The sequence below is a fragment of the Lissotriton helveticus genome, chromosome 6, assembly GCF_964261635.1.
Source record: "Lissotriton helveticus chromosome 6, aLisHel1.1, whole genome shotgun sequence".
NCBI lineage: Eukaryota > Metazoa > Chordata > Amphibia > Caudata > Salamandridae > Lissotriton > Lissotriton helveticus.
This window is the reverse complement of record NC_136067.1, coordinates 896,236,155-896,254,166: the sequence shown is the minus strand read 5'-3', so window position 1 is coordinate 896,254,166 and position 18,012 is coordinate 896,236,155. Positions and strand designations below refer to the sequence as shown.

At 41.3% G+C, this 18,012-nt stretch overlaps 2 protein-coding genes across 12 annotated transcripts in view; one reads left to right on the top strand and one right to left on the bottom strand.

Moving 5' to 3' along the window:
- The window catches only part of LOC144763176 (amine sulfotransferase-like), a 540,275-nt gene that overhangs the window by 28,287 nt on the left and 493,976 nt on the right, over positions 1-18,012 (bottom strand). The gene's annotated exons all lie outside the window — the stretch shown is intronic.
- Positions 1-18,012, top strand: part of LOC144763179 (uncharacterized) — a 500,850-nt gene that overhangs the window by 407,187 nt on the left and 75,651 nt on the right. For 7 of the 11 annotated variants that reach the window (XR_013596177.1, XR_013596175.1, XR_013596173.1 and 4 more), the window contains one exon: positions 5,371-5,458. The exons of the other annotated variants lie outside the window; for them this stretch is intronic. The gene's annotated coding sequence lies outside the window, so the exon portion shown is untranslated. The remainder of the gene's footprint in view (positions 1-5,370; positions 5,459-18,012) is intronic. 11 annotated transcript variants of the gene reach the window in all.

Sequence of the window (18,012 nt, the reverse complement as noted above, 5' to 3'; positions counted from 1 at the left end):
ACCCTTTTGCTGTTCTTACACGCCTTACATTTAAGGCAAGGATAAAATCCTGTCAGTTTCCCAAATGGTGGAGGTATCTCCTCTTTCCTACAGTGGCTTTGTACAATGTTCAAACCCAATGACCTAGCTCTCCTAAACGTTATTAATGGGGACTTAGGTAAATCCTTACCGATGACCGGATCAGATTTAAGTATGTGCCAATTCTTCACACACTTTTTTCTGATATCCAGGGCAGAAGTGAAGTAGTTCATAATCATCCTCATACTGTTCTGATTACTCTCCTGTATCTTGGGTCCCTTTTTACTATTTTTTGAGATTAGATCACATCTCAATTTCTTGTCAGCTTTCAATTTAGCCTCCTGCAATACCTCCTTACTGTATCCTCTCATTTTGAACATCAACAAACTTTCGTTGGCCGCCTCCTCAAAATCACCTTGTCGTGTACAGTTTCTCTTAATTCTCAGTAGTTCGCCATAGGGTATGCTAGATATTGTTTTCCCCTAATGGCAACTCTTCGCGTGGAGCACAGAATTACCAGCTGTCTGTTTCCTATGCAATGCTGTACAGATTTTGCCCTCAGCTATGAACACTTTAAGGTCCAGAAAATTGACGGTTTCTGTACTGATTTCCCCACGGAATCTGAGATTAAGATCATTCTTATTTAGTACCTCAACATATTCCTTGGCACATTCTATCATACCTTTAAAGATGATAAACAAATCGTCTGTGTATCTGTTCCAAGATACTACCCTCTCTGTCCATGTGGTGTTATCAGCCGCCCAGGCCACCTGCTCCTCCCACCAGCCGACAAAAAGATTCGCGTAGCTGGGGGCGAAGCAGGTGCCCATCGCGGTGCCACAGATCTGTTTATAAAATTGATCCTGGAACAGAAAAATGTTGTTACTTAGACAAAATGATATAAACTCAATTAACATTTCATTATGTGCCGTCAGATTTATGGGCCGTGTCTCCAAGTACCATTTTACAGCTTTGGCCCCTTGGAGATGAGTCAGGAAGGATACTAACTCATAGCAAGAAAAATGACCATCTGTATGAATCAGGAAACTTCAAAAGCCCATATGACCAGACATCGTTTGTCACAGAAGAACAAGATGATCCTAACACAAGTGATTCCTACACTGACAACTCGGAACCTACAAGGAGCTCTGAAAGCTCCAACTCAGAATGAGAAGTAATCCAGAAACGGAGAACTTTTTTAGACGAGTATCGGCTCATGAAACAGAGCCGGCAAGCAACACGATCGTCATCAAGACTACAGGAGAAGAAAAATCCAACAGAAACGAGCGGAAGAGGAAGGCCAAGGGGTACCAGAACAAGAGGCGGAAGAAATCCAGGCAGAGGCAAAAACAAACCGGAAGACAAAGAGCAGATGGGAAACAAAAAAGCTCAATACAAAAAGAACCAATAATGGATGACATACAGGTAAATCAAACAATAGTTAACTTATCCATGAAAGAAAAAAGTAATAAAGACAAAAGAACTCTCTTTTTAGGACTTTCTTTTTGCCCATCTATGCCCATGAACTATGTAGATGATAAGATTAACATTTTTAAATTTTGTAGAAAACTCAAACTCGGAAAATGTCACAAATTGAAAACAATGAAGAACAAAATCAGCCATATGAGTGAATCAACTGGCTGTAAGGACACCATGATGGCATTAGACGAGCTAAATAATGACCCAGATGATCCCAACCTCAGTTCCGAGGCAATACGTATATTAGATGCCTTGGAAATACAACACGACAATGCTGCTGGTACAAAATTTAAACCTAAATAGACTTTTCTTCCTAAAATGAATCATGATAATATCGATACCTTCCAAGACCAGGTAGGCAAGGAACTATTGGATCTCCGGAGCCGGAATTGGCCAAAACAAATAAAAAAATTTAAACACAATCTAACAGCATCTCAAATACAAGCCATGAAAGATCTAGCAGCTGACAGCAGCATCGTGATAAGACCTGCCGACAAGGGCGGTAATATTGTCATCTTGCCCAAAGAAATGTATATACGTGAGGCAGAAAGACAATTGCATGATCAAAAAACCTACAAAAAATCGAACAGAACAGAGTATAACTCCAGCATTAAAAACATCTGGGATAAACTCACAGAATGGAAGGACAAAGGATGGATTGAATGGGAGGAATATTGTTTTTTGAAATGTGACCATCCTATACTTCCCATTCTGTATCTTCTCCCCAAAATACACAAATGCAAAACCTATCCTGCAGGCAGGCCCATTATTTCATCAAGGGGCTGTGCACTTGAAAATGTTTCCAGATATGTGGACCACTTTTTACACGAGTTTGTGATGAATTTACCCACATATGTTAAAGACACCAAAGACTTTCTAGAAAAGATTAAGAGTGTAACATGGTAAAATGATTTTTTGCTGTTAACCATGGATGTAAATTCCCTGTAAACAGTAATAGAACATAAACAGGGACTTGAGGCATGTGCAAGATTTCTGAAAGGCAGAAATATGGAATACTTGGGGCACACCACTATGATACTTGTTATGATCAAGCACTGCTTAGAAAATAATTTTTTCCTTTTCAACAATGAGATCTATATGCAATCCCACGGAACCGCGATGGGAACATGTTGTGCACCAAGTTTTGCAAATCTGTTCATGGGGGTTTGGGAGGATGAAATTAGACACAGCAATGATTTCCAAGATGACTTTAAGAGAGTCAAATTGTGGCTACGATACATAGACAACATGTTTGTCGTCTGGAAAGGTGAGAAAGAATTGGCCCTAGATTTTGTTAACAGACTCAACAACAATGAGAGAAATATCACATTGACTTGTAACATAAGTGATGTGGAAGTGGAGTATCTGGACACCAAAGTACAGATAAGGCGCAACAGGGTGAAAACCGTCCTGTATAGCAAGACTACAGCTGGTAACACCTTATTGCATGCTCTGAGTAGCCATCCGGAAAATCTTTAATGGAGTATTCCATATGGAGAGCTACTCAGAGCAAAAAGGAATTGTAGCAATGAGATAGACTACATCAAAGAAGACACAGTCATGACACAAAGGTTTCTGGCAAGAGGTTACCCTGGGTGGATAATAGGAAGGGCCAAGAATAAAGTCAAATTGGTGAAACGAGAAGATCTACTTAAAGATGACAGAAATAAACAGGGAGAAGAGCCTGATACGAATACCACCAGAATTATATTGAACTATAACAGCAATTCCAATCAGGTCAGAAAATGTATAGTCAAGAATTCGAGCATCCTTAAAGGTGACTCCATTATAGGTGATACTCTCCCAGACAGACCTAGCATAACCTATAAAAGAGGACACAATTTGAGGGATATCCTTGTACACAATGACATCAGTGACAATGTGATTCCCAGGGGTATTGACCATCATGGTTTTAACCCCTGTGGACATTGTAAAGCCTGTGCCAATAGCCAGATAGTCAAGGAGTATTGGAATCCCAGCATCAATAAGAAGCAAATGATAAATCAATTTCTAACGTGTACAACCATGTTCGTGATATATGTGTTGGTCTGTCCATGTGTTCTGAAATATGTGGGCAGTACCACACATATGGCGAAAAAGCGTATTCTCGAACATACCAGAGCGATAAGCAAGGTGGATAAACAATATCCCATAGCTCGTCACTTTGAGGCCTTTCACTTTTCAGACCATACCAAACTGTCCTACTTTATCATAGACACAATAAGGAGCAAAGAGGGAAAGAACAGAACCCAAGTCGCCCTCCACACATGTAGTCCTCCAAACAACAATGACCGGGTCCTCTTAGGCACCTTTATATATGTTCAAACGTGTACATCGTATTGCAATTTTAGAATTATCTCACCTTTCTTATATGCAATTGGGGTAGAGAGTACAACGTTTATTTGCCAACTTAAAAAGCCTCCATCCCAACGGAGACAGACTGAATGAATGAACCAAATAATAGTGTGTAACTACTGTGAAAAAAGTGTGTAAAGGCGAGATGACCCCTCACGGGAGAACCACCATCGGAATACCTGATCGGTACTCACCAGATAAGCCCTGTTCTCATCATTGACGGTCATCAAGCCCAAAATAAATGTGTCCAACAAAAAATTATAAGTGCAGTGAAAAAGTGAAAAACAAACAAATTCTCAAAATGTGTAATTAAAAAGCATAGGTATGCACGTAACTATCACTTTTATTCTTTAACTTCGTGCAACCTATCAAGTTAAAAAGAGAGGTTGGCTCCCCTATCCCTGTGAGTAGCCAAATAGCTGTTACTTTTTACTTTTTATTGTTCAATGTTTTCCTATTTTATATTCAGATATCGACTGAGAACAGAGGGCGACTCACAGGAGGGGTTTTGCCTGTATTGTACACTAATCCTTACGGCCGGTAGGAGACACCCTGGCTGAGTAAGGGTAAATATGAGGAACCTAAGAATGTTTCTGTGCAGTTATGTGTTTACACGAGATGTAGTTATGCGGGCACGCTGCAAAGACTATCTATGTATGTTTTTATGTTGACAGTTTCGATGAATGGTGTGCTCAGCATTGATGTAGTGGCAATAAAATTGCGGCCCTGAAGAAATTGCCTAAAAAGTTGATAAGGCAATGAAACATGTTGGCTTGTGGTTTTGGGATGCATGCTTAGCAGCCAACCTCGCTTTTTAACCTGATAGGTTGCACGAAGTTAAAGAATAAAAGTGATAGTTACGTGCATACCTATGCTTTTTAATTACACATTTTGAGAATTTGTTTGTTTTTCACTTTTTCACTGCACTTATAATTTTTTTGTTAGTCACATTTATTTTGGGCTTGATGACCGCCAATGATGAGAACAGGGCTTATCTGGTGAGTACCGATCAGGTATCCTGATGGTGGTTCGCCCGTCAGGGGTCATCTCGCCTTTACACACTTTTTTCACAGTAGTTACACACTATTGTTTGGTTCATTCATTCAGACTGTCTCAGTTGGGATGGAGGCTTTTTAAGTTGGCAAATAAACGTTGTACTCTCTACCCCAATTGCATATAAGAAAGGGGAGATAATTGTAAAATTGCAATACGATGTACACGTTTGAACATACATAAAGTTGCCTAAGAGGACCCGGTCATTGTTGTTTGGATGACTACTTTATCATAGAACAGGTTAATCTCAATCAAAGAGGGGGCAACCGCACTTTGAAACTGAGGCAGAAAGAATCTAAGCATATAATTGGTTTATGTACATGCTACCCTAAAGCGACGAAGGACTCAGTGTACATTTACAGGAAGAATGAATGTATGTTTGATTAAGACTGTGAAAATCATTTCTTCTAATTCAACTAACATGCATATATTTTCTTATTTTCTTTTTCTTTTTCTCTCTCACAGGATGAAAGGGAGGGACATTGTCTCAAGTTTGCGGCACCTGTACCCTAATCCTTTCTCTGTGGTCATCTTCTACTCTCTCTCCATCTATGTAATGTATTTGGACTTTTTAACATGTTTTGGTTATTTTGTTTGAGATCCAGTAAATGGATCTGTGCACGGTTAGATTTTTCTTTGATACACTTTGCACTACAGGGGTTTGAGGCCATTCCCTGAAACCTTTTATACCACGAATTAAGTTTGTTGTGTGTTAGAGATGGTACTTCGTTGAACTAGCCCACTAACCAGGGCATATAAATGTTGGTGATGCCTGTCACTTTCAGTTAAAAAACACATTATCCCACTAACCAGGGTATACTTGATTCCCTAAAGGTAACTGGTTTATTTCACAGTTACTTCTTGTCCTCTGTTGCAATTATAGAATCGGCACGGGTATTATGACAAACAGCAACGCACTTCTTTTGTTAGGCTCCCCTTACAGTTATCGATAACGATTGAGCCAACACGAGTTATCGGTGGGGTCGTACATTAACATTAACATATTTATGATGGGTGTAGTAAAGGAATGATGCAGAGTCCACTTGATAGGTTAAGTTCCTTTATTGCTAGTTCCTTCCAGGTTAGATAGACAGGTTTAGATTGTAAGAAAAACCCCACCAGGAGCTCGCTGTTGGCAGCTCAGCCTCAGATGACCAACTGGCACAGTAAGTAATAGAAAGGCACAGTGAGCTAGAGGGACACCCTGGCAATTTATGATGTCATAGATCATAGTACAGTCTAGACAGAGAAGAACAGTGAAGAGGACATTTACCACACATCCTCTCTCTTTATGGAGTAATAGCAGAACAAAGGAATAATCGGCAACAATACCTTATATGCCCCAAACAGCAAGGAAGTACACAGATAAGAACAACCAAAAGTAGTAGTGTACAACAAGAGATGACTTTAGCATGAGGCATTATTAGAAGAGAAAAGAACAAAGAATCAACATTATGACATAATGTGCCACATCCCCTTCCCTTAAAGAAAGAGTAAGGTTTTGAAACAAAACCAAGACTAATAGTTAAGTTATTTGCTGACACTCATAACTACTCAACACACGTGTACACCACAGGGTAGACCCCCTATAAACAAGAATTAGAGTAGACTGGGAGAGACAAAAAGGGTTAGAACTCTCTTAAAGTAACACTAGAGAGTAAATCCCTTAGACAAGAATTCACCAAAGAGAATTAAAAAAAAAACTACCCCCGATGAAAATAAGTCGACACCAAATGTATGATAAAAACACTACTCAAAATCTTACCCAAAAGAAGCCCTGGCCAGTAGCTGCAAGAAGGTAGACTGAGACAAAAAAACATAGTGTACAAACAAACACCACCAAAAACAGGGGACAGCGCACAATAAGAAGAATGGACAACTCACAGACACTGAACCTCCCTTGAAAAGGGTACGCTGTAGGGCAGCATGGGCATTGACTACCCAAAAAAAACGCGCAACCTCCCCTGAATAGGGTACACCGCAGAGTAAGCAAAATACCTCTGGGAAATGGGGCATGGACTACCCGCAAGCACCCAACTTGCACTGAAAAGAGTAAACTGCAGGACAATGACAAACATCCTGAGACAAACTATGGGCATGGACTACCCACAAACACCAACATCCCCAGAAAAGGGTACACCGCAGGATAAAGACTATAACCCTGGGACAAGAGATGGGCATGGACTACCCACAAACACCAACATCCCCAGAAGAGGGTACACCGCAGGATAAAGACACTAACCCTGGGACTAACGATGGGGTTTGGACTACCCACAAACACTCAATTATGAAGGATACACCGCAGGAGAGAAATCCTGAAAAAAAAACATGGGGCATGGACAACCCTCAATACACACCCTGTGAACTGGTATGGGCATGGACTACCCATAATGACACTACACCTTCACTGATAGATGAAATAACACTAATCTTCACATAGGATACACTACGAGATACATCATAAGCTGAGTAAACTGAAATTGACATAGCCTGACTCAGTATTTTCTTAAAAGAAAGATATTCTGTAAAGTTAACATATGTCAATCTGACCCTACATACAAACGATGGGGCAAACACAGCAGAAACCACCATATAGTTAATGCATCAAAACTAACGATTATCTTAAAACAGTATTCAATCATCATAAACATTGAGAAGTTAAGTACTTCATAGCAAAATAGTAATTTATGTCAGCTCCGGTGAGCGACCTCTCACCCGGGATGTGTACAGAACTGTACACGGTCATTGCTGAATGTTCCCACTAGATGAGAAGACCGAAGCAGGAAAGGTATATGTCTCGCAGATTTCCAATTTGTGAACCCAGTGGCAGTGCTGAGGCATGAAGAAACGTTGTAGACAAAAGACAAAAACCTTATGAAACTTGGTTGGTAGACGAGAGCTACGACAATAAAGTGAAGCACTGAACAGCTGCTCTCGGACACATCGAAGAGTAACCAGGAAACGTATAGAGCAAGTTGTTGTCATGGCAAACAAACCAAACACAAAATGGCCGCTACGTTTGTCGTAGTGACGTAAAGAGCGCGAGGAACGTGTCTCCTATGAAAACTGTCACAAGCGTCACAGGAGCGAAGAGCATGAGGAGAATCTTGCCTCACCAACTCCTCGAAGCATTCCATAGACGTCATCAGAAGGACGGCCGGCAGTAAGGAGAGAAGATCGTTTGTGGCCAACCGTCGACCAACGGACATAGGCATCCAGGATGGTGAGTAAATGAGTTCGGAAAGACGTTGAAAGTTGAGGCCGTTTAGACTTCAAATCCTGCCACAATAGTGTAGCGCTTCTTTGAGTGCGCTAGACAAGAACAGTGCCGGACATAGAATGCTCTCATCTGCACTTTTCTAATTAAATAGCAAAGAGTGGGGTTTGTGTGCTACCTCTACTTACAGAGTACTCCAAAGTGTTTAATCTGACCTGCGCAGAAGACGGAGAGTGTATGAAGCGGGACTCGCAGAGTTCATCAGAAACTACTTGACTCAAACAAAATGTCTCTTGAGTGAACGCTCGTATTAACACACCAGGCAGAAACGAGCTGAGCAGGCAGAGGTTGTTATATAGTATCGCAGAGCACACAAGACTCCGTTTGTAGGCTGTTTGCAGACAGATGAGCACGTCTAGTAGGCAATCAGTAGACAAAACTCTTTGATGCAGAAGAACACTTCACTCGTAAACTGACAGCAGACTTTAAGGTGAAACACAAGCCCTGGGTGTAGGCTGTCCAGGTGCATTCGGACACTGGTGGGGTCAGCAGGGCGTTACCTTAATTGTGAAATGAAGTCCCTTTGAAAATCTTGAATTCTTGAGTTCTTTCCTTTAATTTGTATAGTTCCTTAAGTAGTCTGTATCTCTAAATCACGCGTAGCTTCATCCTTTTAAGAATCGTCGCCAAAATGTAGTAAAGGAATGATGCAGAGTCCACTTGATAGGTTAAGTACCTTTATTGCTAGTTCCTTCCAGGTTAGATAGACAGGTTAAGATTGTAAGGAAAACCCCACAGGAGCTCGCTGTTGGCAGCTCAGCCTCAGATGACCAACTGCCACAGTAAGTAATAGAAAGGCACAGTGAGCTAGAGGGACACCCTGGCATTCTATTATGTCATAGATCATAGTACAGTCTAGACAGAGAATAACAGTGAAGAGGACATTTACCACAATGGGCACTTGACATATCTGAGAGCTAAGTCACCACTTATATGTGGTATGCCGCATACTGGGAGTTACTACTGAGTTTGCAAAACAAGCGCAGGGATAAAGGATAGGACTTTGTCTCTCTAATCACTTTGCATCTGAACCAATATCGCCGAGGTTAGCAATTTGTACAGTATACATGCAACAGAATAAGATGTGATATTAACATGCTCTTATGCAATGTATATACTTAGTTTGTTATGTGTAAACTCTGATGCATTCACCACACCAATATGGCGCTTATTCTCTGTTTTACGAAGTCCTCTTTTCATTACCATTAACTTCTTTGATGACTTGAAATACGACAAACTTGATGCATACTGTTGTGTGATCAAACACTCTTTGGAGCGCAAAACGCGTCACGTAAGGTTTATGACGTGAATAAACCTTGTTACTTGGAAACATCACGGTGACCTGTCCTTATTTGTACCCGAGTGCTCGCTTTGGAACGCCGTTTATATATATGTTCGGCTGACATAAAAGACATAAAAGAACACCATGCCACGACCGCGCAGCGGGTGCGTCAAAGGCGCGCCAAAGGCAAGTCCGTCTGCGCCCGTCCACGCTCGGACCAGGCCCAGGGCCACCCCCCTTGCTCAATCCACCCCAGACAAATAGGCTATCTGTTATAACAGGGAGACACTTCTGGAGCTTGATCCTCTAGGAGGAAATGCAGTCTGCCCACGAGCTGCACTAAACACTAAATCCACGGGTGAAAACCCCTGTCCCAAATGTCTGACCCGCCGGCCACATATAAACCCTCTTCCAATTAGTTTACTGCTTTGAGCTGACCAGTCTAAACCATCAGGAAATGAGGCAGCGGCATTATCTAGGGAGGCTCAACACAGCCATACTCTGTCAGACAACACACTCAAGCCAGCACACGATATAAGGAGTTAGGGCGGCCTGAGCTGTGGCCTGCTCAATGTTAGATCCCTTCCCAAACATGCAACCGAGATACAGCTACTAATCGAGTTTACCAACTTGGATGTCCTGTTTCTGACAGAAAAATGGATGGCGGCTGGGCTGGAATCAGAACTGGGTCCAGCTTGCCCGGTGGGATACAAGGTCCTCCACAACCCCCGGCTCAGGGGACGAGGGGGAGGAACTGGAATCCTTTTCAGGGAAGAATTGAACATTACTATGCTGGACATAGATGACATATCCTGTGCAGAGTTTCTTGGATTCTCAATAAAATATGACTCGGGTCACTGCCTAACCGGCATGGTGTGTTACAGACCATCAGGGGCCATCAATGCCCCACAACAGCAGGAATTGATTGGCGTTATTAATAATATGACACTCACACACACCAGATTTCTAGTACTGGGGGATTTTAACCTATGAACCAATGGCAAATTAGACACGGCCTTTCATAACATCACACATTCCTGCGCCAATCTAGGACTAAAACAATGGATGACCACATCCACACATAGGGAAGGCAACATTTTAGATCTAATCTTCGCAGAAGAGGATGTCATGGGAGAAATCCTACCAGTAGGATGGTCAGACCACCACCTAGTAACATTCAATGTCCAAGCCTTGAACAACGCAAGGCCCAGGGCCAAACAAATCAAGACCTTCATTAGTCGAGACTGGAAAGGGCTATCTAAAAAGGGGAAAACAGGGGACCCCCTGTTCCAGTTAGAAGCCCTCTTTAACCCAGAGAGTACCATCGCAGAGAACTACTGTACGCTCTGTGAACACGTGACCATGAAACTAGAGAAAATTGCCCCGCTGAAACCGATCAGGAAAAGAGGCAGCCCTTCCGCGCCCTGGTACACGGAAGGCCTGAGAAATCTTAAGATCGCCTGTAAAAAGGTGGAAAGACACTGGAGGAGGGACTACACAGAACAGAACAGACTACATTGGAGGCTGTCAATAATAAAATGTAAAAAAGAAATTGTGACGGCCAAAGCAGAACATTTCGCAGCCATCATACTGAAAAGCGCCAATAAATCAAAAGACATCTTCAATATAGCGAGGGAAATGACATACCCTGATTGCACCAGTAGTAACATCAAACCCTCACAGGAGCTGTGTGATGGTCTGGCCTCCTTTTTTCCAGGACAAAATTAATAAAATAGTGGAGAGTATGGAGGACCCTCCTTCGCTCATGTCACCACATCAGAGCACAGGGGCAAGCAGGAAGGTTGAAGAAGGAATGGCCAGGTATTCACCACCATGGGCCGTCCTGGACAATTTTTGAAATCCCCTCTGAGAAAGAGTTTGCTCAAGTAGCCCTTAGTATCTCCTCGGGATCCCCACTGGATCCTCTACCCCACAAAATTGTGAATGAATTCGGGTCCGAATTCTTTCCTATACTCCGCCAGCTTTGTGGTCAATCTCTCAGCACAGGCACCGTACCGGTGGGATGGAAGCAGGCAGTTATTACGCCTCTGCTGAAGAAACCAAATCTTGACCCTAACTGCCACAAGAACTATCGACCCATTTCGCTCCTGCCCTATCCAATCAAGATCACGGAACGTTTGGTTAGCAGGTCCCTGTCCCTCTTCCTGGAGACGAACAACATTCTAGAGGAGGAACAGTTTGGGTTTAGACCAGCCCATGGGACCGAGTCAGCACTGTTGATGGTACTGAACAACCTGAGAATGAGGGCGGACAGGGGCGAGTCAGAAATTCTAATTCTGCTGGACCTGTCCGCCGCATTCGATACGGTAAGCCATGACATCCTGCTGACAAGCCTGGAAACCTTCAGAGTGCGGGGAACAGCGGTGAACTGGTTGCGTTCATACCTGTCAGATAGATGGCAGGCAGTGGCACTCCCTCCATACCAATCTGAATTTGCCAGAGTTCCACATGGGGTCCAACAGGGATCTTCCATCAGTCCCATCCTATTTAACGCTTACATGCAACCCCTGCTGGGCATCATTAAGAATTATGACATCATCGTGATCAACTACGCAGACGATACACAGCTTATAAATCTCACTCAATGGTGCTCAGGCGGATTCCCTAGAGAGTTTCAATGCCTGCATGCAGGAAATGGCGGCATGGTTAAAGGGGAACTCGCTCCAGTTCAACAGCGGAAAAACAGAGATCATGCAGTGCAAAGTAGGGAGAATTGCCAGAAGCCTGCCTGCAGACTTCTGCCCGTTAGCCTCGGATGGGCTGCTGACACCAGTAAAGACGGTGCAGAATCTGGGGGTCAGCTTCAATGAAAATGTAAATCTAGAGACCAACATCAATAAACTGGTGAGCAGTTGCTTCACTTTAATGCGAGGTCTCCGAAAGCTGCTGCCTCTTCTACCAGTACAGGCAAGAACAACTGTAGTTAGAAGTACCATCCTCAGCCGCCTGGATTACTGCAACGCCTTATTACTGGAATCACCTGGATATCTGATTTCCAGACTCCAGAGTATCCAGGCGGCAGCAGCTAAGCTGGCACTCTCACGAGCCCACTGATCCTCCACAACTCTAGCGTTGGCCGACCTGCACTGGCTCCCAGTGCCTCAGAGGATCCTCTTTAAGTCTCTATGTACCGTCTTCAAAGCAGTACATGGTCAGGGTCCTAAACCACTCCAAGACAAGTTTCAGTGGTACGCGCCCACACGGGCCCTCCGCTCCTCGTCCACTAACCTTGTCAGAATACCAAGGATTAGGAAAGCGACCCAGGGTGGCAGAGCTTTTAGCGTAGCAGCAGCCCGCCTCTGGAACAGCCTTCCAATCGAGATCAGGAAAACCAGCGATCTACTGCTGTTCTGCAAAAAAATAAAGACCTGGCTCTTCCTAAAGGTATAACCCCCCCCCCAGGGGTAGTAGCAACAGATACGCCCAATGCTGATTGTTCTTAGTTGAACCTTTCTTAAGCACCAGGATGCCCGCAGGGTTACAGTGCGCTCTACAAATGGCATGAGCGAAGGATTCCCTGTCAGTGTAGTAACCTGCAGGAAAGACGAGACTCGCACTCCACGCTGCTGTGTATTTTTAGTTTATTTTGGCTGACGCGTTTCGAGCGAAAGCTCTTTGTCACAAGCCAAGGATTCACCTCCAGTGATCACCAATATAAACAAAGTATATACAAAACATAGAAGTAGGACCATTCCTTACAATTAACATGAAAGAAAGACTTATAAGAATCTTGTTTGTGAAAACAGACTCGCTTCCATTATTTACATTGAAAATGTGAAAAGCTTAATGCACATGTTGCAATTTCAACACAAATCAAATGTATACATTTGTACATGGTAATATGTGGTAATAGTGGCCAAGTGGCCATTTCATAGTGACTTTGAAGCAGGAATGGTAAAAAATCTATTGCTATTTACAGAAGGTAAAAGTAAAAAGTTAAATAAACCAGAATAGAGAAAACGTTCATAACGTGTTCTGTCCCCCACGAAGCAAGACAGTGCTGATGCCGTGAAAAGGGAGGGGTGGAAGGGTGGATGATGGATCAGTGATGTCATTTGAGATGTCATCAGTGATGTCATGAGTGATGTAATGTGTGACATCATCAGTAGTGCATTGCGGGCGCGCGAGTTATAGTTAGCTGAACTAACTATAACGGAGGAATTTCAATGGTTTTGTATGAGAGAAATGTCCAGCTAACTATAACATGGGTGAAACCTATGGTTTTTTCAGTGAATTTCTAAGGTTTCTTAAATGCTAATTCCTAACTATACCATGGCTGAAACCTATGGTTTTTTCAGTGAATTTCTAAGGTTTTTTAAATGCAAATTCCTAACTATAACGTGCCTGAAACCTATGGTTTTTTCAGTGAATTTCTAAGGTTTTTTAAATGCTAATTCCTAACTATAACGTGCCTGAAACCTATGGTTTTTTCAGTGAATTTCGAAGGTTTTGTAAATGATAATTTTAAAATGTACTAATTATTATATTTCTTTCTTTTTATAGTAATTTCCTACATTTTATTATAAATACTTATATTTATTTTATTTTTAAAGTTACATTTCATACTTTTAATGTAAAATAATAACAAAAGTAAATTCAAAAAGAATAAACTGCTAGTGAAACTGCAGGGGTGAATGTGTAAGTGTTTATTAGAGGGAGGTTTACAACAGCCTTGTGCCTCTTTTACACCGCCGTTGCATCACCACTTTTCTGATGAAGCGGTGCTGCAAAAGATACGCAATGGTATGTGGTATTTAGAATGTGACGTATCGGGGAGGTGCGTCACATTGTAAATCCCTGTACCAGAGGGAGACATTCCTACATGGGTGGGGGGGGGGGGGGCGGGGCGTTCTGGCACAGGAACACCTCCTTAAAGCGGCTGACTGAAATCTACAAGATTTCACTTTGTCACTTTTGGGCTCATGCTGTGTCAAAACCCTGCACTACCTTGAAGCAGGTGTAAGGATTGACACAGCAGTCTGAGAATAGGGCCCCCAGAGCATCGCTGGAGATGCATTGCACTTGAAACATAACTCAAACAATGCACCACCTTTACAGCACAGATACATCACATATATGTGCCATTTGTCTCCCATGGTACACCGCATTGTAAATACGGCACATCCATGGTGGTGGTGTCACGGAGCACAATAACTGACATATTCCTGGGGATATGCCAGTTATTGTATATGTGCCCATTAGTGTTTTAATGTAGTAAATGGATTACTACATACCGATGAATGAGTCACTACAAAACTAAAACAACAGTGACAGAGTGTTTGGTGGAAGTGTAAGGATACAAACTGGTAAATTGAACTTATAAAAGACAAATTTACAAGTACATAGAAGACTGCATACATCGTCTATAAGGGTTTGAGGCACTCTATGCCCTAAGGCCTATGCATAAGTACTTAGGTAGTGAGTGGATGATTACAGTTCTGCAAGGAAAGAACCTGATTGAATTTATAGCAGCCTCAGTTTTACCACAGTATACAGATAAACACATACTGCTGAATGGCTCACTACAATATTGAAACAGTAGTGTGGGAATGTTTGCTGGAAGTATAAAGATACACATTGAGGAATTGAACGTATAAAACATAAGTTTGCTGGTGCCTAGAACAGTGCATGCACAGTCTATAGATGTTTGAAACAGCCTATGGACTAAGGCCTCTTTTAATCCATGAGTATCTAGATACTGACTGGATCATTACACTTCTGCAAAGAAAGTTCCTCACTAAATTTATTACAGCTTCAGTTTTACCACAGTACAATGGAAAAGAACATACTGCTAACTGGCTCACTACAATACTAAAACAGCAGTGTCAGAGTGTTTGCAGGAAGTCTAAGGAGACAGACTGGGGAATTGAAGGCATAAAACACAAGTTTGCAGGTGCATACAAGACTGCATGTATACTCCATATGGATTTTAAGCAATCCATACCCTCAGACCCACTTTGCATATTTTAAATCAATACATTTTTTTAAAGAATATATAACTGAATCTATAATTGCTTCACTTCTAGTACAATAAATACATTAGTAAATAGTGCTCAAACTTTTATTATTTTTAAACAATAAATGCATTCTATTAACATCTCATAATTTTATACACATTCCAATAGAAGTTCATCAGATATGTCATTCAGATCAATTCCCTCGTTAGCAGATTCTGAATTAATTTGTTCTAAACTTTCAACATAATTTAAAGCTTCCAGAAAATCTCCATCAAAGCTTTCATCTTCTAAATCACACCTCACGTCTGCATCACTAATTTCCCCTTTTTCACTGTCATTGCCTATGACAGATACGATTAGTTCTTCAATTATACTCAAAGTAATATCCAAAATCTCCTGAGTATGAGACTGTTCTCTTTCCTTCATATTTCCTTTATGTTCTTGCTCCTTGTATAAAAATATAAACAGTTAATTTTATCACGTTTCGTAATATATAATACAAAACTACAGTTTTCACCTGTTTTGGCCCACAAAAAATACAATATAAATACTATTATCTAATAACATTCCATTAGTAGAATTTTAGTCCTTTGCAAAATTATACAACTATAATTACTTATAAGGATATCCTGATCTTAGCTTTTCTTAAATTTTGAAAGCAGTCACTCCTTATGACTATAGGAAAAGACTCAGGCTGTTATAGTAAAATACACTACTAAAAAATGTAGAATATGTCTATTCACCTTACCCTTTCCAAAATAGTTAATGTGTTTCGCTAAAATGGAAAAGATAGTATTCATTCTCCAGAATAACACTGTGTATCTGTGTATATTTAGACATCATGATCACACTACTTTTTTAATACTTCATGTGTTTACTCTATCTCTATTCCTCATCTATAACCTAGTCTAACCCTACTAATTACCTACCCCTTCCAATTTCGAACTAGCCTCTCCTCTAGTATTTATCTGCAACCTTGTAGCTTACGGTTCTTTATTTTTCTCACTGCTTATAACCTATAATTACTTAACATTCATTAACCTAGGCCTCTCAGTTTATTGTCTAATTTTTATATTATTATTTTCCTTGTGTTCTTCTACTAACTTTTCTTTATGCAGTTGCTTGTTACCTATTCTGTCAATCTTATCACGAATGTTATCATTTCTTGTTTTAAGTTAGAGAAAATACATCGACTGAGTACATTCAATATTGTCCATAATGTCAGGTAAGTTTACTTACTCACTAACTTGTCAAACAACGTTCTTTAACTCTCACAGAAATATTTCCACTTTCTCTTCACAAATGTCTAAGGAGCAATGAAAACGGGTCTGAACTCCGGAACGTCTTCGGTGAAGTGCGCACTCGTTCGTGAGCGCGCGCCTCACCAAGGATTCCCTACAACTCTGTAGTAAATGACTAGATCGCAACCGCGTCTTTCAGCCGCGGCCCGTGGAGGGAGTTGCGATGGGGCAGGCAGGGGGGGCGGGGGAGGGGCAGGGTGAGGGTTGATAAACAACGGAATCTGGATGATTGCAGGCAATTAAACAATTACATTAATAAAATGAATTTCGGGCCATATTATCAACAAAACGCAACAAATTATCGCCGCTTTTATCGGCAGGAAAACTGCTGATAAAGCGGCAATAAAGGGCTTGATAATAGGCCCTTGTGAATTCCCATAACAGCCCAAGTTAACACCAGAACCTGGGCTGCTATGAGAATTTCCAAGACCCTATTATCAAGCCAATTATCGCCGCTTTATCGGCAGTTTCCTGCAGATAAAAGCGGCGATAATGTATCGCCTTTTGTTGATAATATGCACCTTCGTTCGGTGCCCTGCATCGCATTTTGCGATGCAGGGCGCAGGATACGAAATTCATTTTATTAATTTAATTGTTTACTTGCCTGCAATCAGCCAGATTCTGCTGTTTATAACCCCCCACCCTGCCCCTCCCCCGCCCCACCTGCCTACCCCACCACAACTCCCTCCACCGGCCGCGGCTGAGCCAGTTACTTGTACTTATCTTAAGCATAATAAATAATAAAAAAATTATATATTATAAAATTATCTGTGGAAGATACAAAAAAACACAATTACAATATATATTTTACAACACAAAATAATTTGTAAAACGTTTCATTTGCCTTTTTTGCTGTTCTCAGAATATATTGAATTTCACTACAAACAGTTAGTTCAATAGTACTCATCACATAACAGCGGCAAAAAAAGACAATCCATAAGGATATCCTAAAAAAAAACAGTCAACATTCTCAATAACAATGTAAAAAATAGAAATAAAACATATCTTAAATGTTTTTTTCTAAGAGCAATTTCTTACGTAAATATGACACATCTCAAACAATCATAAAATAACAAAACATTATGAATAATTTTCTTACACTGTAAATAATGTTACTTACAAATATATGCTGACAAAATACACAGCAAAAACTCCTTAATGGCTTCACAAACTTTTTCTGACGGCCAAATAGTATGCATCAAGTCCTTTGTTTGGAAGTTGTTGAATAGTAATCCTGAACGTCCGCCTCCCAGCCTTCTGATCCAAAAC